Consider the following 25,894-nt stretch of genomic DNA (forward strand, 5'->3'; position numbering starts at 1 on the left):
AAGAACCAGGGGCCATCATTCTGGAAGAGATACAATCGAGTTGGGAGGGGGGACAGAAGTGGGTATTAAAACAGAACACTAAATCCTAGCTACAGTTTTAAGGGTTTAAAGAGAGAGAGAGAGAGAGAGAGAGAGAGAGAGAAACCTGCATGTATTTTCTCTTTGACCGTTATAAAACCTGGGATTATTTTCCATTATATAACTGCCATTCTATATAATTCCTGTGCAGCCATGGAACGGGGGGAGTGGAGCTAGAGAAGGAATCCTTTAAGGGCTCTATTAAGCATGGCTTGTGTGACCCTCTCTTACATTTTGTTCCACGTGGATCACAAACCAGCTCAAAAGCTCAAGTTGAAAGGGACAGACAGAGCTAGCAACTTTCGCCTGGTTTGGGGTCAAAGTCACGTGGAACTGCTGAGAGTTGCATTTGTCAAGTGTTGCATCACAGCTACAACACCCCAGGTTTGGTTACCTCTTTCCCAGGGTTAAACTTATTACTCATTGAGGGTAAGCACAGAAGCCTGGGATATAAACAGAAGTAAGCAGTCTTTGCTTGTGTAATACCACTGTAATTTGTTCGCCAGCATTTCCTTACCTCAGGGTACTAAAGTACAGAGCTTGAATAAGTGGTAAGAAATATGTAAACTTGCAAGTTTTTTTTCTTTGTCTCCAGCAAATAGCTCAGAGAACCTCAAACTGTTTGATGTTGTAGTATTGCAATATATCCCCTGGCATGAGCTGGATTTAGAGAACTGGCTACAGTTCTACTCAATACCCAAGGTAACTAAGCTTAAGTAATTTCATGCTGTAATGATGGCACAGCTGATAGCATTAGTAGATGGCCAGAGGTGAGTTTCTCAAACTGCTGATCCAGGGATAAAAGCAGACCTGTAGTCAGCTACTGGAAATGCTCACAGGGCATCACCTTCTCAGACTTGCGTTGGGTCAGGTGCCACAGCTCGGTCGGCACAATAGGAACCAACTGCCCTTTGCTTACATGTCTGCTCCTACATTTCACTAGTCCTCAGACTGGTCTTCTGTTTTGTTTTGCTGGAAGCACCTGGAACCTGATTTTCACTGTCATGCAGCTCGTGCAGTCACTCACAGCCCCTGTGCACCAGCATAAATGACAACACAAGGTGTGAAGTAAGGAAAAGTCAACCCCCTAAAGTCAAAGCTTGCATTAGTGTATACACTTTGCCTTAAGGTCATAGCTTCCTCAACAATCTGGTCCTTCTCAGGTTCCCATGTGCCTTAGTCCCTCTGTCGTTTGCACAGTAGCCTAGTCTAGTAATTACATGGGCCCCTTTCCATCTATCAGAAAAGGCAGGGCGGTTCGATTCCCCTGATAACTGTGTCTGTGAACCCCAGACTGAGAACCCATGTCTAGGTGGTATGTACAGCACCTGCAACCATGAATTCTACACCCTCAGTAGCCACAGTGCAGTGACATATTTGGCAATAGCACAAGAAGGAAGGGGGGTTACATAACTGACCCTCATGATGAAAGTGCACAGTGAAATAAAAGGCCTCTTTATTCCAAGATCATGTTCTTACATAGTGGCAAATTCAAAGGTTGTTTTTTTTAACCTCTTCACAGCAGACTGGCTAGCCACAAGATACAGAATTGCCACCTTGCATTAAGAACTCTTATCTTAGCATCAAAACTGTAGCCACAGTCCTTGCATTCAGTAACAGCACATGATGCACATAAAGCAATGATTGGCTTTTCAGCCTCTGGGGATCTCATCATTTCAGGGGGGAAAAAAACCACATTATCAACACTTCCTTCTGGACTAATCCTCATTTAAACTAGGCATTTTCTTTCCCACCTTTCTCTCTGTATCAGGAATAAAAAAGACCCGCTGGCCAAAAATTAATATTTTTCTTTTAATTACTGGTGTAAAGCTTCACAAACTACCATGAGTGTTTTCTCTCTCTCTCTCTCTCTCTCTCTCTCTCTCTCTTTGAAAGTGTTTGCTTATTAATTTGATTGGCAGCCAAGATGATGATGTGCTGCCAGCTTCTGTTGTTGATTTAGTTGCCTCAGCTAATTGAGTCCTGCAGATCAGGGTTGTATCATAAAATCCTTTGCTTCCCCAGTGTAGGATGGGCTGAAGCTCAGTTATGACATTAGGGTTTTCCCTTCAATATTATTTTTATTGTACTTTCAACCCACACAACACATTTAGCTATAAAACACTCATTAAAAGCAAAGGGGGGCTTTTGCACGGGCCTCTCCTGCCATCGCTCCCTGGGCCAAGCCCAGGGGAAGGGGGGCATGCAGGCCTCCCCGCACTGGAGCTCCCCAGGCTCAACATAGGTGTAGGGGAGCCATGCAGGCCTCCCTCGTCGGCTCTCCCCAGGCCCGGGGAGTGGAGGGGAATGGGAGGCCACACGGGTCCCCTATCAGCGCTCCCTGGTCCAGGCGTGAGGGGAGAAAGGGGGGACCATACAGACTGGGTCTTGTGGGGGGCAGCTGACGATAGGTTGGCTGGTCCCGGTGGTGCTCGTGAGGGGAGGGCCACGGTGATAGGGCAGAGGTGGGGAGGAGAGGTTTGAGACAAGGAGACCACTTACCAGTTGCAGGGCAGATAGCAGAGCTCCAGCCTCAACTGGCTACTCCACTGGGGGGCGACTACACAGAAGCGCTAGCTTGAAATAAGCTATGCCGTTTGAGTGACACTTTGCGTAGCTTATTTCAAGCTTATTCTGAGATAGTCTATTTTGAAATTTGGCACTGTTTACACAGTGCCAAATTTCGAAATAGACCGCTATTCCAACAAGTCCCTCAGTCTTTGTGGAACGAGGTTTACCGGGATGTCGGAATAGCAAGCCTGTTATTTCAATTGCATTTTGAAATAATGGGCGTGCTGTTAAGATACGGAAAATGCTATTTCAGGATACCAGAGGGTATGTCTACACTACAAAGTTAATTCGAACTAACGGAGCGCTTAGTTCGAACTAGGTAAACCTCATTTTACGAGTATTAAGCCTAGTTTGAACTTACTAGTTCGAATTAAGGGCTGTGTAGCCCCTTAATTCGAACTAGTGGGAGTCTAGCCCTCCCCAGCTTTCCCTGGTGGCCACTCTGGCCAACACCAGGGAAACTCTATTGCCCCCCTCCCGGTCCCGGACCCCTTAAAGGGGCACGGGCTGGCTACGATGCCTGTGCCAGGTGCAAGCCTGCCAGCACCCATTTAGCAGACCCTACACCTGGCACGGCTCGAGCCAGCCAACCGATGCCCCCCAGCCCTCCCCCTCTTCCCGGGACCAGGCTGGCAGCTCCCGGGAGCTTGCCCGGGACCGCAAGAGGCGGGCACCCGCCTGGTCTAGTGCAGACATCGTGGACCTCGTCCATGACCTCCGCACTAGGCACAGTAAAGTGGCCGCCTAGGGCAGGAGAGCTGCCAGCCTGGCCACCCAGGAACAGGTGTGCATGAAAATCAAGGGGGTCCACTGAGACCCCCGACCCTGAGCCCTGAGCTTACAATGGCCGTACTGGGTCAGACCAAAGGTCCATCTAGCCCACTAGCTTGTCTGCCGACAGCGGCCAACCCTAGGGACCCTGGAGGGGATGGACCGACGACAGTGACCAAGCCATTTGTCTCGAGCCATCCATCTCCAGGCTTCCACAAACTTTGGGCAGGGACACCACTCCTACCCCCTGGCTAATACCACTCCATGGACCCAACCTCCATGAATTTATCTCACTTCTCTTTAAACTCTGTTCTAGTTCTAGCCTTCACAGCCTCCTGCAGCAAGGAGTTCCACAGGTTGACTCTTTGCTTTGTGAAGAACAACTTTCTGTTACTAGTTTGAAGCCTGCTACCCATTCCTTTCCTTTGGTGTCCTCTAGTCCTTCTATTATGGGAACTAATGAAGAACTTTTCTGTATGCACCCTCTCCACTCCACTCATGCTTTTATAGACCTCTATCCTATCCCCCCTCAGTCTCCTCTTTTCTAAACTGAAAAGTCCCAGTCTCTTTAGCCTCTCTTCATATGGGACCTCTTCCAAACCTCTGATCATTTTAGTTGCCCTCCCCTCTCCCACCCTCTCTCTTCCCCTCTCCCACCTCCTTTTCCCAGTCTCCCTGAGTTTCGTTCAATAAAGAGAGATTCTATTTTTGACCACATGCTTTCTTTATTTTGTACATCAGGAAGGGGGGCTAGGGAAGGGTAAGTGGAAGGAGGTGAGGGAGGAATGGGGTACGAGCCCCCGATGGGGAGGACTGGGCTGGCTCTGCGGGCTTCTGGGGGTGGAAGCTCTCCTGCAGCCCCCCAATTGTCCCCTCTCCCCAGATGGCAGCCTGCGGCAAGTGCAGCTGGTCTGATGGCCGAGTGCTGTGATGTGCCCAGTGTGGGCACTCAGGGTACTCCAAGCCAGGACTGCTTTGCAAGCGGGGAACCCTGAGAACTGTCTGTCCGGGGTGGGGGTCGGGTCTCTTTAAGCACAGCCCTCAGCTAGCCTGAGGCAGCAGCTCCACGCTCTAAGTCCTAATCTGATGCCTTGCCAGCACTGCTTCTGGCCATCCTTAACCCCGGTTCAGGGTCCACTTAATGTGGACATGCTAGTTCGAATTACCTTATTTCGAATTAACTAATTCGAACTAAGTTAGTTCGAATTAGCGCTGTAGTGTAAACATACCCTGACATATCCCGAAATAGTGCGACTGTCTAGAGATACCCTCGGTGGTGTGGCTGCCCCTCGGTGGAGTGACCTAGAGGTCGCTCTGTAGGATAGCTCTCGTCTGTGTTCACCGCCCCCATTGGTCACTATGAGGATAGTGTCCCTCCAGTGTCTCCCCCTCCCTTTCCATGTAATGAAAAACAATCACATTCAAGGCACATCCCATATTCCTGGCACAATTCAACTTTGACCTTGATTTAAGTTAGGATAAAAGGAAGCTGCATATCAAATTTGGTGGTCCTAGGTCTTAGGCTATGTCTAGACTGCAAGCCTCTTTCGAAAGAGGCTCTTTCGAAAGATACTTTTGAAAGAGCCTCTTTCGAAAGAGAGTGTCTAGACTGCACTTTGAACTTTCGAAAAAGCGGCTTGCTTTTTCGAAAAAAAGCATCCTGTGAGTCTGGATGCTCTCTTTCGAAGAAGCCCTATTTACATTGAAGAATGCCTTCTTTCGAAAGAGGAACTTTCGAAAGAAGGTGTTCTTCCTCGTGAAATGAGGTTTACCGCCATCGAAAGAAAAGCCGCGTTCTTTCGATTTAATTTCGAAAGAATGCGGCTTGAGCCTGGACGCAGGGGAAGTTTTTTCGGAAAAAGGCTACTTTTCCCGAAAAAACCCCTGAGTCTGGACACAGCCTTATTGTTTAGGAGGAGTTCTTGAACAAACGGACACACAGAGGCTGTGTCTACACTGGTGCAATCTTGTGCAAAAGCGCCTGCTTTTGCGCCAAAACTTGCTGCCTGTCTACACTGGCCGCGAGTTCCTGCGCAAGAACACTGACATTCTAATGTATGAAATCAGTGCTTCTTGAACAAGAACTCTGATGCTTCCGCTCAGGAATAAGCCCTCTTGTGCAACTGTTCTTGCACAAGAGGCCAGTGTAGACAGGCAACATCAGAGGCACTGCGCTTGTTGATATTGCTCTTGAAGGAAAACTTTGTGAATAGGTTAAAATAAGGGCTTGATGATTTATATTTAACTTCATCTTCTTCTTTGATTTGTATAACCTTAGATGTTCACAATGCTGTATGCAATATTGTTGTAGCCATGTTGGTTGGTTCCATGATATTAGAGAGACAAGGTAGGAGAGGCAAGTTTTGGAAGAGTATTCTGAGTGCCACAGCTAAATAAATATAAGATCAAACAAATAGTCTAGCATAAGTAGTTAGCACATATTCTAATACTGTTCCTAGACCTGAACAAGAGCTCAATGTAGCTTGAAAGTCTGTCTCTCTCACCAACAGAAGCTGGTTCGATAAAAGATATTACTTCACCTCCGCCATCACTCTATGTTTCCAAAGTACCATATTATATTACTCAATATATGATAGGTGAATGAAAAATGTTATAAAATAAAATTTAAGGCTTGGTCTATGCTTAAGTCTTTTTCCTCACTCCCCACCAACCAAGTCTGACAGCCAAAGCCCTAGTGTAGACACAGATATAACAAGAAAAAAGTAAATTTGCTGGTCTAATTTTTGAATTTGGAGAAACCACTAGAAGCTACATCTCCGCGAAGAGAATTTGCATATATAGCTACAGCTATACTAGAGTCCACAAGTCTGAGGAAGCAAAGCGGAGGCTACTGTGAGAACTTAAAATCAGAATTTCAATCCTTTTCTACAATTCAAATCTCATTTTTAATGTTTCACTAATATAGTTTTTAGCAATTAGTTGTGCGTGTTTGTTTAAACTACCAACACTAAAAAGTGAAAAAATACATTACTTTTATCATGGTAATGCTTAGAAGCCCACATCATGTAAAGTGTTAAGCATAGGAAAAGACAGCTTTGTACCAACAATTACATATGCATTTGTTTGAAGGTCTGAGCCTCCAAAATAGATAAACTCTCCTTAAACTTACCATAAATAAATAAAAGAAAGATAGTTAACAGAAATTCATCTCTGTGTTGAGATTAAGCATGAAACACCCCCAACAAAAGATATTTGTTTTGTAATGTTAAAAGGCCACTGAAATAGAAGTCTGGAATGAAAATGCCATCTCAAGCATAACTATAATAAAAACACTCATGAATAAGTGCATTCCGCTATGAAATAAAAACGGCAAAGTCAGATATAGACAAAGAAGAATTCTGAAAGGTAACCAAGACAGTAAACATTAAATGAAGGATTATTTTTATTTGACAAGAATCTATTCCAGGAAGAAATTGAACCATGGACCTACGACTCCAAAAGCAGTAAAGCAGCCTACTGAAATGAAGGTAAATCTGCTTTCTCTGCTAATAGTCCTATTTGAGACCTGTAAATTAGAAGAGAGGGAACAAAAGATACATGTATAACAAAGACTTTTTTTTAACCTTACAGGTCTTCCATTTGAGTACTGTCCAGAACTCCTCCTAATTATCTTTTGAAACTAATACAAATCAAACACATTCAGACCACTATTCGTGCACTGTCAATTATTCTGCTTCTGCCTCTTCACTTGCAATCCACTGTAGCTACTTTCACATAACATCCATGCCTCTGCTGTGGAATCAGAATGTTACAACTCTACCTTTAAAAATGTACAAGTCACACTTCAGGTGATAAGTTAAAGAAGGTTGCTGTTGCAGGAGAAGAATCAAAAAATGCTAAAGCTCTGTAAGTATATGAACTGGCAGGATAAACAGTGAGATTTCTTGGCCTGAAACTTTACTAGGTCCTAAGCTTCCTCTCCCTCCTTCCCTGTAGTCAGTGAAATACATCTGTACAAAGATGAAGATTATCATGCTTTAATACACCCTTAGGCTCCAATTCAGCAAAGCACGTAAGCACATGCTTAAGAGATTTACTGAATTAAATCCATAAAGTTACAGAAATTAACTTTCTTAGGACTAGACTAGGTCTTTAAGATGCAGCCCTGAGTAAAGGATGGTATGTAGAGACCACCCGTCCAAGGGCAGACCAGGGGAGCATTCTGTTAGTGTATGGAAGGTAGGTCCATAAATCATAGAAATAGAGGGCTGGAAGGGACCCTGAGAGATCACCTAATCCAGCCCCCTGTGCTGAGGAAGGACCAAGTAAACCTAGACTAGACCATCCCTGACAGTTTGTTGTCCAACCTGTTTTTAAAAACCTCCAGTGACTGGGGTTCTACAACCTCCTTTGGAAGCCTATTCCAATGCTTAATTATCTTTGTTGTCAGCAAGTTTCTCCTAACCTCTAACTTAAATATCCCTTGCTACAGATTAAGCCCATTACTTCTTGTCTGACCTGCAGTGGACATGGAGAACAACAGATCACAGTCCTCTTTATAGCAACCCTTAACATATTTGAAGGCTGCTCCCCCACTCTTTCGTCTCAGTCTGCACATGCCCAGGTCTGTTTAACCTTCCCACAGAGGCCACTTTTTCTAAAAATTTACCCATATCTGTTGCTCTCCTCTGGATGGTCTCCAATGTATTTTTTCAAAGTGTGGTGCCCCAAACTGGACATTGCACTTCTGCTAAGGCCTCACAATGCCAAGTAGAATAAGACAGTTAACTCCCAAGTCTTACATATGTCAATCCTGTTAATACACCTCAGAATATTTCCCTTTTTCCCAGCTGTAGCACACTGACGGCTCATATGGCTCCTATTTAATTTCTGATCCACTATACACCACTTTACAGCATACTACTGCCCAGGCAGTTATGTCCCACTTCGTAGCTGTGCATTTGGTATTTCCCTCCTAAGTGTAATACTTTGCAATTGTATTTACTGCTTCACCTTGCTTATTTCAGACCAATCCTCCAATTTGTCAAGGTCATTTTGAATTCTAACCCAACCACATATCCTTTTATTCTCTGGCCCTCATGGTCCAATTTCTCCCAGGGAAAAGCACATCTGGTTCAAGCCCTAATCACCCCCCCCCCCAACTACACAGCGCCATGACATAAAAAACCCTAATGCAAGTAGTTCAAGGGGAGTGAGGAGGAAGGCCTTACTCCTTCCCAAGCCTTTGAATAGCCATGTAGACCCATGTCTCGCAGTGAGCAATTATCAATCAATTTATTTAAAACAAGGCAAAGGCATTCATTCTCCTTCTGGATATAATAACATGCCAACTAAGATGGCTGTGAACTATTGTGGATAGGTCCCTGAAAACATCCACTCAGTGTGCAGCAGCAGTCAAAGAAGCAAACAGAATGTTAGGAATCATTAAAAAAGGGATAGAGAATAAGACAGAGAATATCTTATTGCCTCTATATAAATCCCTGCGTCCATGAATACTTGACTCTTGAATCCTGTGTACAGATGTGGTCACCACCTCATCTCCAAAAGAGATATTGGTATTGGAAAAGGTTCACAAAAGGGCAACAAAAATGATTAGGGGTTTGGAATGGTTGCCATATGAAGAGAGATTAAAAAGACTGGTACTTTTCATCTTAGAAAATAGGAGACTAAGGGGGGAATATGATAAAGTCATGACAGTTATGGAAAAAGTTAAGAAGGAAAATGTATTTACTTGATCTCATAACATAAGCACTAGGGGCCACCAAATGAAATTAATAGGTAGCAGGTTTAAAACAAACAAAAGGAAGTTTTTCTTCATGGAGCACACAATCAACCTGTGGAACTCCTTGCCAGAGGATGTTGTGAAGAGCAGAACCTTAATAGGGTTCAAAAAAGAACTAGATAAATTAATGGAGTCCATCAATGGCTATTAGCCAGGATGATAGGACTGGTGTCCCTAGCCTCTGTTTATAAAGGGCTGGAAATGGATGACAGGAGAAGGATCACCCCATATGGCCATTCTTATGTTCTTATATTCTTATCCTGCCACCTTCAATGCAACATCAATTAAAAAATTTAACTGAAAGGGGGAGGGGAAGCACCTTACCTATGCACACATTTATTTTTTGGCAGAGGGCAAGAATGGGGAATTTCTTCCTGAGAGGTATCTTTTGGAGAAAGGTATAAGCCTTTCTCCTCAGATGCTTACGAAGGAAAGTGCCATCTTGACATTAACCATAGCATTGCTACTGCAAGGCTATAATAAAATGTTAAAGTGTCTGTGAACAAAAAGGGAGATGGAGGACTAAGCCAACACAGGTGAACAGGCACTACTTTGCTATTCAAGAGTAAAAAAATATATATTTTTCCATGTGACAGAATTGTGTCTCTAGGTTATAAATCTCAGTAGGTTAGTGTCAATACCAGGTCTGTTCATTCATTCTCCAGATGACATTTAAAAAGAATAGTATTAAGTGCTCATACAGAAGGCTTGTGAGATTAGACACTGTGGATATAAAAAGCCCATCTATTTACTTGTAGGCTAGATACAACACAATAATGATACTCGCCATCTTGGATTCCAGAATCTTCTGCCTGCCGATACTAATATGGTATAACATGGTAGGACACAGACACTTGTCACAAGTGCGATCAGACATGCTACATGCACTAATAAGGAAGTGTAATCTTCTCCAACAATACTGTTTAACTCATTTTCCAACTCTGAGACAACACTTCTAACTTGTGTCTAATTTTTATTTCCTCATGGGTAAAAATAAAACCATTCACAGTAATTTTAGTATTTTAGGGTTGGTTTGTTTGGTTGGTTTTTTTAATTACCTCTGTGATATCTTCAGGCTGGGATGTATCCAACAAAGAACCATAAAGGAAACAGGAAGTGATTAGATAATAATTAAACACAGGGCTGTAATGGGAACAGGAAGTGGTGATTGCTACTAATACAGGACCTCCATGGGCCAATACAACACTTCCAGATGACATGTGGGAAAGTTTTTTCCTGCTGTCATCACTTACAAGATGAAATGAAAGACTTGGATGAGAATATCAAAGAGCTTTTTTTTAATGTTGATAAAGGCTTACAGTGGCAGAACCCCCCCTACAATTTAATGCTAGCAGAGACACACTTTTAGCCTGCTCCTGAGAAAAGTGGAACATCTCTTGACTCAAGCAGCTGTCAAGGGTGCTCAGCATCAGCACCGATAAAAATCTAGACTTTTGTCTTATAAATGTTATGGATTGACACTAAAACCAATCCAAGTGGACAATTATCTGTACTTGTGCACAATGGGGAGCCTGAACAAGTGGTGTGAGCCCCCCATTTGTGAAGCAGCCCCTCTCTCTTGGGGTGGAGAGGGCTTGCACATTGCTGTGCAGGGGAGCCCGGTGGATCTGGCACCAAAGAGCTCTGGAGCTGTGGATCCTCAGGTCTATAAGGGTACGTCTAAAATACATGCCTCTGTCGGCAGAGGCATGTAGATTTGTTTGTTCAGCAAAGGCAAATGAAGCTGTGATTTAAATGATCACGGCTTCATTTACATTTACATGGCTGCCGCGCTGAGCCGACAAACAGCTGATCAGCTGTTTGTCGGCTTGCGTGCTAGTCTGGACGTTCCCTCTGTCAACATCAAAGCCCTTTGTCGGCAGCCCCGGTAAACCTCATTCCACGAGGAATAACGGGGCTGCCGACAAAGGGCTTTGATGTCGACAGGGGGAACGTCCAGACTAGTGCGCGAGCCGACAAACAGCTAATCAGCTGTTTGTCGGCTCAGCGCGGCAGCCATGTAAATGTAAATGAAGCCGCGATCATTTAAATCGCGGCTTCATTTGCCTTTGCTGATCTGTCTAATCTACATGCCTCTGCTGACAGAGGCATGTAGTCTAGACACAGCCTAAGTTGCAGCTGCAGAGTGACTCCAGGTCTACTCTAGTGCACGGGGACAAAAAATTTTCTCTTGTCCCCGTGGAACCTCTGAGGGACTCAGGCAAGTCTGCTGCTCACTGTAAGTGGAACAAAGGATGGAGAAGCAATCTGAACTACTGCATAGCCCAAGAGACTATTTCTGGAACCCAGCTGCTACCCTTCCATTAGATCAAAGGGTGCATGGCCATTCTGATAATAGTTGGAAAGGAGGGTGACTGGTGTCATGCAGCTGGCTTACTTGTCAAAAAGGTACATGGGTCTGAGTCATGAATGCCTCCCTATATGGTCCTGGCTAGGATCTGTATCTGTTGAAACCACATACTTAGGATCTTCTAGACTGTCTGAAATTAACCTGAAGTAAAAACCCTGTCTGATAAAGCTGTCTTTGGTTGCTTCTCGAGCTGGAAATCATGCTTTTCTGTGTGATCGCCTACTGCCTTTCTGGTGGGCTTGCCAAATATCCAGAAATAGCCAGATGACAAGTTATGTCTACACTACAGAGTTCTGTCAGAAAAACATTCGTTTTTCTGACAAAACCTGAGTAATGTCCGTATTGCAATCGCGTTCTTTTGAAAGTAAATTGAAAGAACAGAGGGATTTTTCCAGCATTAGTAATCTTCTTTCTACGAGGAAGAATCCTTTTTCTGAAAGAGTTGTTTTGGAAAAAGGCGTGTGTGGATGGGGAAGAGGAAGTTCTTTTACAAGAAGAGGAAAGAGGAAAAAAGCACTAGTGCCCTGGTGGCCACTTTGTCCATAATAATTACAGCTGACATGCGAGAGAGCATCCATTCAGTGTGGACGCTATCTGTCAAAAACGCAGCTTGCTTTTTTGATGTGATTTCACAGTGTGGACGCTCTTTCGGAAGAAGTTTTTTCAGAAGATCTCTTCTGGAAAAGTTTCTTCCGAAAGAAGCCTGCAGTCTAGACTTAGCCTCAAGGATTTGCAGTGGGAGTCTCTTCTCTATTGTGTCCAGACTCAGGGTTTTTTTCAAAAAAAGTGGCCTTTTTTCGAAAAAACTTCACCTGCGTCTGGACTGCAGCCGCGTTCTTTCGAAATTAAATCGAAAGAATGCGGCTTTTCTTTCGACGGCGGTAAACCTCATTGCACGAGGAAGAATGCCTTTTTCGACGTAGATCCGTCGAAAATAAGTGAGTGTGGACGCGGGGAGGCCATTTTTTCGAAAATAATGGCCTCCAGGAAAAAGCCCTGGTGGACAATCTGGGACATGCCTTGCATGTCTCTGGTTCCTGTCTGCAGCCATTTCTTAAAGGGACAGGCACCCTCACAGCCACTTGTGGCAGCAAAGCAGCCAGAGCACACGGCTGGTGAAGTGCAGCATGTCCCAGCCCCAAGACCCTCCTGGCCCTTCTAGAGAGCCTTCTGGGGACCCAACCAGGGGCTCCAAACGCCGGGCACCGTCATGATCTCGGCCAGAGCTCAAGACCCTTCTCGAGCTCTGGGGAGAGGAGGAGGCCTTACAAGCCCTAAAAAGCCGGCGGCGAAATGCAGACATTTATGGCTGCATGGCAGAGGCCCTGGCCCAGAAAGGACACTACCCCCGCACACAGGACCAGGTGCACTCCAAAGTTAAGGAGCTGCGCCAAGGGTATGTGAAGGCCAGGGAAGATAGCTCCCGTTCTGGGGCAGCCCCCCACTCCTGCCCCTATTATACTGAGCTGGGCCAGATCCTGGGTGGTGGTGAAGCACGCACACCACGGCGTCTCGTGCAGTCAGGCTTGGCGGACCCTGTGGTGGACGCACCAGAGCAGGACCCAGAGCAGTCTGGAGACGGGGACATGGTGCCAGAGGAGGACAGTGAGGAGACGGTGACCCTCACCCTGGAGCCAGTCACACAGACCCCAGAGGCCTCCCAGGTGTCATCTGGTGCCGGAGATGAAGCAGCAGGTGAGTGCAGTGAGGTTGTGTAACACCTGGGGGGGGGGCATAGGTGGGTGCACAGTGGGTGATGCACAAGGGAAACCTGTAATGATCAGGCTGATGCCCAGGTCACACACGGTGTGACCTTCAGAATGTCTGATTCCCCTGTCTCAAGGAGAGGGCATGCCCTTTTGGACAGCTGTTGCACACATGACTGATTGTGATAGAAATGTAGCCGTGTTACTCTGATCTGAGGAAGTGGGTCTGGCCCACGAAAGCTCATCCCCTAATAAACCATCCTGTTAGTATTTTAAGTGCTACAGAGTCCAGTTTTTTAGGACTGATTGTGTCTTCCTCTTTTCCTCCACAGCTGGACCAGCCGTGCAAGAGGGCTGCAGCACCCCAGCCCCACCTCCATCTTGGGGACATGGGAGCCGCAGACACAGGCGTGTGTATGCGGACATCCTGAGGCAGCATGTGGAGGCCGTGCAGGAGCTCAACAACATCCTGCAAGAGAGGGTGGAGGCAGAGGATCGGTGGCATGACCGGCTGATGGAGGAGCTGGTCCAGCAGCGCACGTCCCTGAGTGCCACTCTCAGGGAGGTCTGTGGCTTGCCTGCTCCTGTGCCTGGTCCTGCTCCTCCAGCACCCCATGACCCCGCCCCACCAAACCCCCCTTCCACAGCAGCATCCCTTTCCCCCCTTGGACCTCCCTCTCCCCCAGTCCCCCCAGTTCCCCGGCCCCTCTCTCCCCCTGGCCCTCCTCTCCCCCAGGCCTCCCAGTCCCAAGAGCACCTACCCGCTGTTATCCAGCCAACCGACAGGTGCACCACTCGATCCCGTGGCCATGGTGGACCCAGAACACGAGGCCCAAGCAGGAGACTGAGATCAGGCAAGCACCGTGCAACCTGATCCCCTTCCCCCCTCCAGGTTTCAAGTCCCCTTCCCCCCTCCAGGTTTCAAGCACCCCCATTACCCCAGTTAAATGACAAGGAATGTGTTAAACAAAATGTTTATTGTACATAGTTTGCCATGAAAATATATTTCCTACATCAAAAATGAACAAAAGCTTTTTTATGTTTGCAACACTTATACTATTTTCCAGTGAGTGATATTTTAAAAAATAAAACAGAACTTATTATTTTGAGACAAACCCTGGTGTTTATTTCTCCAAACAGAGTCAGGAGATGGGTTGTGGAGGGAAGCTTCTATTGGGCCAGAGCCCAGTCCCCAGGCAGAAGCCCCTCAGTAGAGTCAGTGGCCTCCAATTGAGAATTGCTCCCGTAGGGCCTCCTGTATGCAAACAGCAGACCGGTGAGCCTGGCGGATAGCAGCTGTCCGGGGCTGGGCAAAGTGCCTCTCCTGACCATCAGCACCTGTACCCCACCCTGGTAGGAAGGCCTCCCCTTTCCTCTCCACCAAGTTATGGAGAACGCAACACGCGGCCACCACCTCAGGGATGTTGCTCTCCCCCATGTTGAGGCGTGTGAGCAAGCACCGGAATCTGCCTTTTAAACGTCCGAACGCACATTCCACCTGGTTGCGAGCCCGGTTAAGGTGAGCATTAAACTGCTCCTTGCTCGCATCCAGGTGGCCGGTGTAGGGCTTCATCAGCCACGGCATCAGGGGGTAGGCGGCATCAGCCACTATGCACACCGGCATGTGCACATCCCCAACCGCAAAGTTGTGATGGGGGAAAAAAGTTCCTGCCTGAAGCCTCCGGTACAGGTACGAGTTCCTGAAGATGCGGGCATCATGTGCCCACCCTGACCACCCAACACAAATGTCAGAAAACTGGCCACAATGGTTGACCAGGGCCTGGAGGACCATAGAAAAGTAGCCCTTTCTGTTAATGAATTGGGCTGCTCGATGGGGCGGTGCACGGATTGGAATGTGTGTCCCATTGAGCGCTCCTCCACAATTCGGGAAGCCAAGGGCAGCAAAGCCGGCCATGACGCTGTCCAGATCTGGTAGACAGATGAGCCTGTTCAGAAGCTCCGAATTGATGGCCCTCACCACCTGCAGAACGAGACAGACAACAAAGTGTTAGAAGGGGTGCCTTATCTCTTCGGAGGAGAACCCACCACCCACCTTCCCTCTCAAACACCCCGGGAATCCCCCCCTCAGAACTCCCCCCCCAACAATTCAGGGTGAGTGGAGTAGCTCCCTCCCACTCACACTCCACTTTGCCCTTCCTGACAGTCTCCCTTCCCCGCACCCCAAACTGTGACTGTCCCCAGACAATGACTTACCTCCATCAGGATGTATCCAACAGTAGACCTGCCCACTCCAAATTGGTGTCCCACGGAGCGGTAGCTGTCGGGGGTTGCCAGCTTCCAGAGGGCAATGGCAACCCTCTTTTCAACGGGGATAGCGGGCCGCAGGTGGGTGTCTTGCCGTTGCAGAGCAGGGGCGAGCCAGGTACACAGCTCCTGGAAAGTGGTCTTTCGCATCCGGAAGTTGCGTAGCCACTCTTGGTCATCCCAGAGCTGCATAACGAGCCGGTCCCACCAGTCAGAGCTGGTGTCAAGCCTCCAAAAACACCTGTCCACAAAGAAGTTTGGAGGCAAGGGCAGTGGGGCTGCATGACGGACGATCCCTTCGTACCTCTGGTCTGGGTCCAGATGGGGAAGTAGCCTCATGACTGTGTCATGCAGATGCAGGAACACTTGCAGTATGATGGTGTGGGGCCATCGCCTGCCCAGGGGCAGCTCTGGCTCCATGCTGAAAAAACGGGTCTAAAACAGAAAAACCTCCACAGAAAAAACCTGCTGGGGTGTCCCAGGAAGCTGAGCACTCCAAACCAGCACTGCAATGCCTTGCTTACCTCCTAGAGGGACAGCTGCAGAAGCAGAGCAACGGGTGTTCAGGGGCGTCCCTTTAACCACACGTCTCTGCAAAGGGCAGGCAGCAGCACCCAGAAGGAAATGCTGCCCCCATGCCCTGACAGAAGCGGTTCCGGGTGGCTTTTAATTTCGAAAGAGCGTCCAGCAGTCACGACGCTCTTTTTCGAAAAAGCGGATCGATTTTCCGATCCGCGTATTGTAGTCTAGACGCGCTTTTTTGAAAGAGGCTTTTTCGAAAGATACTTTCGAAAAAGCCTCTTTCGAAAGAGGCTTGCAGTCTAGACACAGCCTATTGGTGAAGTCCCAGTGCCCTCTAGCCACAAGAAAGAAAAAGGATTTCACGGATAACTTTACAGCTTCCAAGGAAGTATCAGCAATGAAAGAAGTAGCCAAAGATACTTTAGCTTAAGCAAAAGCAGTAGAAGAAACAAACATTGTCAAGAAGGCCTTAACATTTCCTCCTTGGGTGACATCTCAATCTTTCTGTCTTTATGACCCTGGAAGACAAGTCTTCCTCCCAGAGAATTTCAGTGTCTTTAGATGTTGAAGATTTCACCGCATTTTGTAAAATTAAATAGACTGCCTGTTATAATAGCAACCATCTTAAGGTGTTCTCTATCAGCTAAAATAATTCCTCTTGCTGCGGAAAGATGGCTCAGACTTAGAGGAGGAAAAGAGACTTTGGGCATGTCTACACAGCAGGGCTAAACTTGAAAGAAGCTACGCAACTTGAGCTACACTAATTGCATAGCTTAAGTTGAAATAGCTTATTTTGACTTTTGGCACTGTCTACACAGCACTTATTTTGAAATAGAGCACTCTTCCCCCGACTTCCACTACTCCTCAATGAGGTTTCTAGAAGTTGGAGTAAGAAGCCCGTTATTTTGCATTTATTTTGAAATAATGAGCTTGCTGTGTAGACACATACTGACATTATTCCAAAATAACACTGCTGTGTAGATATGCCCTTGGGTTGTGGTTCGCTCTTCCTGAAGCTACAGATACAGTATTGATTAGCTTATCATTCACAGAGATCAGTGGGGTGTATTTATAGGGAGAAAGGGGCTGAGCGCCAGAGCAGACTAAAAATGGATCACTGGATTGGAAGAGAATGACCGACTTGCCTTTTCTAAGTCAAAGTCTTTGTGCTTGACAGTAATTAACTCCATCCTTTCTATCAGGAATGGTGAATGACTGAAGTGTTAAGAGAAATACCTATCTTTGTTGTCATTGGCAGCTCCCTTCACTGTGTAGAGATCTCCCACCATGGAGAATTTTCTCTATATGGTGACACGGGGGGAAAAAGGGAAACCCAACTAGAAGGAGTAAGAAAAATTTGTTGGGTAGGGAATTCCTGCTGCTTTCCACACTGCAAGAGAAACCTACTTTAAAACCTCTAGGAGAATCCCAGGAATATCCACAATTGAGGGCTGACTCTCCAAGTGCCTGACAGACACTAGTGACAGAATTTCACCTGGTTTCTAATGACAGTCACAGAGAGATGCATCTCCTTATCTTGGTCCTTTTTCTGCTCCACTACCTCAGGCATAGCACAAAATAGCAGGTTTGTTCTGGTAGTGGATGAAGAGGCTTCAGCACAGATAGTGTATCAGCAGACTTCTGCACAGATAGTGTATCAGCAGACTTCTGCACAGATAGTGTATCAGCAGACGATGCCCACTTCTGTTAAGATTCTGAGGTATTTTGGAGAAATCTTGTCATGGAGAAGTATTGTCTGGACAGCCGGTGTGGTAATTAGACTAGCAGACAGCCTTGGTTTGGTAGGACTTTCTACCATTTTTGATGCCACAACTGAGGATAATTAGAGTATGTAGAGGCAGGCCTCTCATCTTGCAAATAAAATTTTTTCAAGGTATCACAGAACCTGCTATAATTAACATAAACTCAATGGCTTCTGGTTACTTCCAAGGAAACATTATTGAAAAATAAAATGCTGTTGAGAATGTCCGAAATTGCAGAGTGGACTCTCTCAGCCAGCATGGGTCAAAATGAGGTGAAGGGCAGAATCAAATCAGATGTGACTGCAGCTTTTCCTTGTAGGAGTGTAAAGCTGGGTGACAAAATACGGTCCATGGGCCAGATCCGACCTGCCACTGTCCGATGGCCCTATGGAATGCTCTGCCGTGACCCCGCACATCAATCAAAGTGGCAAGGTGCAGGGGCCACGGGCTTGCTGAATGCTCTTTAGGAGGAGCCTTCATGCACTGTGGTTTCTGGCCAATAGATTGTGCCGGGATCAGGGTCAGTGTGCAAAGTATGTGGTGTGCAAAGAGCACATGGCCCCCACAGCCAGCCGCTTTGAGCAGCTTGCAGGGGTGCAGCAGGCAAGGATCCTGAAGGTCCAGCTGGGCAAGAGGCTGCACCTGGCACGCCACCCTCTCCAGCACCCCAACCCTCTGCCCCCTCAAACACATCTACACCAGGTCACATCCCAAACCCTCTGCATCTCCCACTCCCAGACCCTGCACCCTCATCTGCTGCCCTAGGTCACAACCCAACCCCTGCATGCCATCCTGCAACCCTGCCTCAGGTCACAACTCCCTCCCACATGGTGCATCTCCTCCTACATCCCTCCTCCAGGTCAAAATCCTCTCTTGCCCCCAAACCTCCTCTTGGACCCTATCGCCTGCCCCAGGGGATAACCACCACCTGTTCTAGGTCACAACCCAAACCCCTACACCCTCTCCTGCACCCATACCCCCTGCCACACCCTGCACTTCAATTCCTGCCCCAGGCTATAACTCCCTCATTCACCCAAACTCCCTCCCAGACCCTACACCCCAACCTGCACTCCAATCCACTCCCCCAAGCTCCCTTCTGCACCCAATACTCCATCCGAGATCCTGCACAACCTCATCAATATCATGGGGAAATGTAGCCCTTGACCACTTACCAAATTCTTGGCATGCCCCCCCCCCCATCAAAAATTATTGCCCGCCCCTGATGTAAAATTAAGCCAACTATGAGAATTTCTGACCATGATCTCATTGGAGAATGCAGTAATTGATGGCAGTGTTATTAAAATTCACTGGTCTAAATTACAATGCCATTGAGAACAACAAAGGACCTTGGATCCATCACTTCTCAGGACTATTTTATTGAGCTTGCGTAACATCTAAAACTTTTAAAAAAAAGGTGGAGGTGAGGATATGCAGAAGGATATAGGAGTTATTTTTATTTGTATTTTCTGGAATTATAGCACATTTCTCTTTCTTTGTGTTTCTCTTTGAGAAGAAAATAAATAAAAAATAACAGAAAAACCTCTTATCCAAAAACCTCCAAAGCTGTAAAGTCCAGCTGTCCAAATGCTGCAGAGAAGGGCCAAAACTGGAATCTCATTTTTGAATGTCATAAATAAACAATAATTAAAATAGATGAATGATCAAGACTCCGGTGTTTCCTTAATGGTTTCAGGGAAGGTGGGGTTTTCCATATTTAGTTAAGTTGGGTATGAAAAATCTATCTGACCTTGTTTCAAGATACAGCACTTGTTTAACCAATTGAAAACATTGCTAATTGGCCCTGTGCACATACATGGTCACTTAATGGGAGTGGAAAGCCATTTGGTGTTGGAAGAAATAAGAAGGTCAAGGGCTGAAACATTCTAAGCCAACTGTGATGTGAACACACAGAACAAAGTATGTAATTATCTCAGGGCATGATTCGACCACCCGTACGTTGCCTGCGAAGTAAGTACATTAAGCAGTCCCATTGAAATCACAGAGCTAGGCACTATTTTATTAATGAAGGTGGCAGGATCTAGGTTTCAGTGCTGCTAGACTCCTTGAGCTAAATTTATCCCAGCTGTAAGTTCATTTATTTCTAGAGTGTATGCAAGGGATGAATTTGGTATACTATGTAGCAAAATACAGAGGTGTCTGGCATTTGATGCCTCTCTGGTATCACTATGTGACCCTTGAATAATACATCCTATGCCTTACTTGGAATAGGTACTGCATACTATTTATTTGGTCTTGTGGATAATTCAATAGCAATATGGGGGTGGGGGTGGTTTTTGTTTTATTATGTAACACAACTTTGATTATTTTCCAACAACTAACACAATGAAGGGCTTGAATGACACTTTCTGTTGTTATGTGCCACTTAGTAGGATAAAGCAATGACTGAGACCGTGAAACTGGGTTACTGTTCTTCAGATGAGGAAAAAACATATATGGAAAAAGAAAATCACACCAATGAACAACCACCACATTCTTCTGTTTGCAAAAGCCAAAGGAGTCTGACATGCCATGCAGTGACTGCTAACATTAGTGAACTCACCTTCTGAGATGACTGCAAGAAAGCCCCATATCTTAAAGCATTTTCTCATAATGGGCCATGGGCCTACTTTGGGAAAGCTACTACTGGGCCCACACTGCTTTGTTTACCTAAACAGTCCATAGCCATGGAGTCTTGTGGTCACCTCTGGCTCCAGTTCACCGTTTGCAGCCAACAGGAGATGCAGGAAATGGTGGCCTAGGCCATGTTGTTTTCCTTGGCTCCCCTTAGTTGGAAATGGTGCACCAGAGCCAATGGAAGCTATGAAGCTCTGTGGCTATGGACCCTTTAGGTAAACAAAGTGATGTGGGCCCGCTAGCGGTTTCCCCAAAGCGGGACCGTGACCCTATTTGAGAAACACCCCCTTAAGGAATCAGGAGCTCAATGTTCCAGAACTATTAGATGACTTTGTATTCCACTAGTAAGTATATTTATAGCAGAGGATGTTTATGGGACAAGGACTGAGCTGAATTCACAAATTAAAACTAGAATTCCACTAGGTAAAGCGTTTCTTCAGACCTGACAGCATTATTTTGAAAGCCTGAGGTTTTGCTATTGCATTAAATCCAAGATAGCCCTATCTCAGGTAAATCACCACCACTCCTTCATTTTTTCTTAAAAGTAAAACTGAAATGAACTCTACTTGTCTCAGCCTGCAGATTTTAAGATGGAACGAGATAGGCTACAATTAAAAACAGAGATCCAACACCCTTGAGTTTTGTGTAGTCAATGAAGCATAGGTGCCAGCTTTAGTGTTCACAATAAGCAACTCACAAGGTGATGTGTGATCAACTCACCCACCACAAAGGACTGGCTTTTTGGGGTAGGAACTGTTTTTTCCCCGCTGTACAGAACCTAGCACAATGAAGTCACAAGATCTCTAAACAGTACTGCAATATAAATCAACAGTAATACTACTCGATTTGAAAATGCCACATGAATACCAGAAAAGCAAGATGGCTTACTACGTAAAAAAGTAAATATTGCTATTTTATATTAGGAGCTGCCTGCCCCACTGAGTGACGGTCGAATGAGTGAGTCCAACAAATTACCTTCTGGAGCAATGGTCTGAAAGACAGCACCTGGCGGGCTCAGTCATGGTGATAGAGTCAAGTGGAAAGATGAAGAGGAGTAGCGTTAGGCAAGTATTAGCGCTATAGTGGGCTGCAAATGGCTGATATGGATGAAAGAAACTCCTTCCTAGAATTCTTCATAGATCATACTGTAACACCTGTGCATGGAACGATACCTGTGGAACAGTCAGCATTAGCTATTTCTACCCCAGATCTCTCTGGTGCTCTCTAACAAGCCAGGGTTGTGCAATGGTACAGCTCTTGATAGGCTTGACTTAAACAGGACACAGGAATAGACTTTAAAAACAAAAACAACGGTTTAAACATTTGGGCAATTCTCAGGCCTTAGCCCACAGCACTGAGAACTCTGCATTATTTAGTTAAAAGTCTATTTGGGGATGTCTACACTACAGCACTAATTCGAACTAACTTAATTCGAATTAGTTAATTCGAACTAAGCTAATTCAAACTAGTGCATCTAGACCTAAAAACTAGTTCGAATTAGCATTTTGCTAATTCGAACTAGCATGTCCACATTGAGTGGACCCTGAACCGAGGTTAAGGATGGCAGAAAGCAGTGCCGGCAGGGCATCAGATTAGGACTTAGAGCGCGGAGCTGCTGTTTCAGGCTAGCCGAGGGCTGTGCTTAAAGGGACCCGACCCCCACCCCGGACAGACAGTTCTCAGGGGTTCCCCGCTTGCAAGCAGTCCTGGCCTCGAGTGCCCCGAGTGCCCACACTTGGCACATCACAGCATTTGTCCATCAGCCCGGCAGCACTTGCCGCAGGCTGCCATCCGGAGGGGGTCAATCGGGGGGCTTCAGGAGAGCTTCCACCCAGAGGAACCCGCAGAGCCACCCCAGTCCTCCCCATTGGGGGCTCGTACCCCATTTCTCCCTCACCTCCTTCCATTTACCCCTCCCTAAGCCCCCTTCCTGATGTAAAAAATAAAGGACACGTGTGTTCAAAAATAGAAACTCTCTTTATTGAACAAAACTCGGAGAGACTGGGAAAAGGAGGTTGGAGAGGGGAAGAGAGAGGGTGGGAGAGGGGAGGGCAACTAAAATGATCAGGGGTTTGGAACAGGTCCCATATGAAGAGAGGCTAAAGAGACTGGGACTTTTCAGATTAGAAAAGAGGAGACTGAGGGGGGATATCATAGAGGTCTATAAAAGCATGAGTGGTGTGGAGAGGGTGCATAAAGAAAAGTTCTTCATTAGTTCCCATAATAGAAGGACTAGAGAACACCAAATGAAATGAATGGGTAGCAGGCTTCAAACTAACAACAGAAAGTTGTTCTTCACAAAGCAAATAGTCAACCTGTGGAACTCCTTGCTGCAGGAGGCTGTGAAGGCTAGAACTAGAACAGAGTTTAAAGAGAAGTGAGATAAGTTCATGGAGGCTGGGTCCATGGAGTGCTATTAGCCAGGGGGTAGAAATGGTGTCCCTGGCCTCTGTTTGTGGAAGGCTGGAGATGGATGGCACGAGACAAATGTCTTGGTCATTGTTTCGGTCCATCCCCTCCAGGGTCCCTAGGGTTGGCCGCTGGCGGCAGACAGGCTACTGGGCTAGATGGACCTTTGGTCTGACCCAGTACGGCCATTCTAAGCTCAGGGCTCAGGGTCGGAGGTCTCACTGGACCACCTTGATTTTCATGCAAACCTGCTCCTGGGTGGCCAGGCTGGCAGCTATCCTGCCCTAGACAGCCACTTTCCTGTGCCTAGTGCAGAGGTCGTGGACAAGGTCCACGATGTCCACACTAGACCAGGTGGGCACCCGCCTCTTGCGGACCCGGGCAGGCTCCCAGGAGCCGCCAGCCTGGTCCCGGGAAGAGGTGAAGGGCTGGGTGGCAGCGGGTGGCTGGCTCGAGCCGTGCCAGGTGCAGGGTCTGCTGGCTGGGTGCTGGCAGGCTTGCACCTGGCATGGGCACCGTAGCCAGCCCGTGCCCCTTTAAGGGCTCCAGGGCCGGGAGGGGGGCAGAAGAGTTTCCCTGGTGGTGCCCAGAGTGGCCACCAGGGAAAGCTGGGGAGGGCTAGCCTCCCACTAGTTCGTATTAAGTGGCTACACAGCCCTTAATTCGAACTAGGCGTTAGTCCTCATAAAATGAGGTTTACCTAGTTCAAATTAAGCGCTCCGCTAGTTCAAATTAAGTTCAAACTAGCAGTTTGTATGTGTAGCGCCTATCAAAGTTAATTCGAACTAACTTCTGTTAGTTAATTCGAACTAACTTCTGTTAGTTTGAATTAACTTTGTAGTATAGACATACCCTTTTAGTTTTCCTACAGCTTAAACACTGAGGATTTGGCTCTGAATAAATATCCAGCACAGGATCCCATTGCATGAGGTGTATCATAGGTCAGAACTTGTCCCCCAAGGACCTGCTCCTTCAGCATCCATTGAATCAAAGATAAAATTTCTACTGACTACATCAGCACAGAATCAAGCCTTAATGGGCCAATTCTGCAAGTTACTGGTGCCATCTGAGAGATGTCGAGGCCCCTATTACTTTAGTGAGAGCTGAGAGCACTTGCAGGACTGGGTCTGAAATTACTGGGATCAGCTCTTTCAGTTACCAGGAAACGTGTCATGGTGCTTTGGTCCAGAGACAGGCTACAATATTTAATGAATTGGTAAAAATAGCTTAGAGCCTGTCTCACTACAACAGTTTCCTTATGAGGCTAAAGGCTATCCATACATATTCAATATGATTTGGAATATTTATCTGGACTATGCTTCCGACTGTTGAAAGGTGCTTTTGCTTCATAATCCATAATGTATCGTGCTACAGATGTTCTGGCACGCTGCATAGTGAAAATAAAGTAGAATACAAACAGCTCAACGTTGTTTGTTAAGTGGCACTCCCCTCCTGGCTGGCAGTTTGGGAGGGAAAAGAGCAGGCGTTAATTAAAAACTGCTAATAAAATCATTAAAATAAAAAGAAACAGTATGTGGTAAAGATCACAGCACAACTTCAAATGCAATATTTAGGGGGAGGAGCAGGAGAGAGATCTAAAGGAAAGGGAAGTATGAATAAATAAAACAGCAACAGTTTTATCCACTTCCCCCGACTTGCAATGTGGGAATGGGGAAAGGACGTTGCTATATTACATTCCTGTCCTAGACAGCCTGAATAATTAGTACTTTGAAATAGTGTGATAGGTGTTCCAATATCAACTATTCATCCTGGGGAACAAGCTAGGAGATACTGTTAGAAAAAAAATTAGGGGGAAGCGCCGCAAAAGAAAAGGAAGAAGCAACAGTGTTTGAATTTATTTGTCACTGATTCAGCATGTTGGCTGAAGTCAACCCTGTTACATGTAAGTTTAACAGTAAAGGCTAGTCTCTTCCATTACCACTTTTATGGTGTCAGACAGCCAGAAGAAAAATATTTGTCTAGGGGTAATAAAAACACTTGATTTCAGCACCATGGACAGGAGAAACCTTTTTGATCAGCCTAGAAATCAGAGGCAGAGCCTCTGAAGTAAGCAAAGCATTTAGCCCTAAACATTAAAGGAATATGGTGAACCAGGGCTCGCTCATCAATGCCACCTGGCAAATATTGATTCTACATATATTAATACACAGCATGACAGTTGGTGACTGAATAGAAGCTACTGAGCCTAAACATTTCTTGTTAATTCATGCATGTTCTTTTATTCTCTTCTTCTAAATGTCAACAGCTTCCAAATGGACCCTAACTCCGGGGCTTCTCAGTCTTTGTCATACTCTGAGCAGTAGAAGCACCACCATCACAGAGAACAGTATTTACCAGTTACAATTATGCATTTGAGAACTAAGATTCCTGGCTTCAATAAGTACAGTAGGTTTCTCAAAGCTGAGCGTCTGTGTTGAGCCGCATGCACCACAACTGTTCTTCATGCCTTAAAGGGCTAATGCTCTAAATTAACATGGATTTAGGTTTGCTCTTCACTATGGTTTCACAATCACAAGTGTTTGAACAACTCTAAGATGAACAGAAGTTTAGAGAGCACACAATTAAATGTGAGGTTGAGGTGATACATTACAGCTGCTTTGCATCACTCAGTGAATCCACTAAGGTCTTAAACTGATAATTAAAACCATTGCCCATAAAGGTTAGGAAACTCTCACGAATCCATGTAAGCTTTCCTACCAGATTTTCTGAATGAATACAGTCCCCTTCTGCAGTCCAAATATGCACTTCCTATGAAGAAAAATAGACTCACAAAACTAAAACTCACCTAAGTCAGTTTTCACCTATTTAATACTTCGCATTTTACAGCACCTTTCATGTCAAGATGACAAAATGTTTTAGAAATATCAACAAAATATATCTCACAACGCTACTGTGTGATTAGTTAAATACCATGCCCATTTTGTCGAGGGGAAGCCTGAGGCGCACAGAGGTTTAGTGATTTATCCGATGTCACAGAGAAAGATTTTGGCAGAATCAGGAACAGAATCTAGATATCCGG

At 46.0% G+C, this 25,894-nt stretch overlaps 1 protein-coding gene and 1 long non-coding RNA gene across 4 annotated transcripts in view; one reads left to right on the forward strand and one right to left on the reverse strand.

The window, feature by feature from the left end:
* BRSK2 (BR serine/threonine kinase 2) overlaps nt 1-25,894 on the reverse strand; it is a 502,819-nt gene that overhangs the window by 302,588 nt on the left and 174,337 nt on the right. The window lies entirely within an intron of this gene.
* Nucleotides 19,752-25,245, forward strand: LOC142829248 (uncharacterized). 2 transcript variants are annotated; one of them, XR_012903674.1, is made up of 3 exons: nt 19,752-19,779; nt 21,369-21,509; nt 25,121-25,245. It is a non-coding gene; the product is annotated as an uncharacterized LOC142829248 (long non-coding RNA). The 2 variants fall into 2 exon arrangements; XR_012903675.1 differs by lacking the exon at nt 19,752-19,779 and adding an exon at nt 19,796-19,896.

The sequence above is a fragment of the Pelodiscus sinensis genome, chromosome 4 (genome assembly GCF_049634645.1).
Source record: "Pelodiscus sinensis isolate JC-2024 chromosome 4, ASM4963464v1, whole genome shotgun sequence".
NCBI classification, from domain to species: Eukaryota; Metazoa; Chordata; order Testudines; family Trionychidae; genus Pelodiscus; species Pelodiscus sinensis.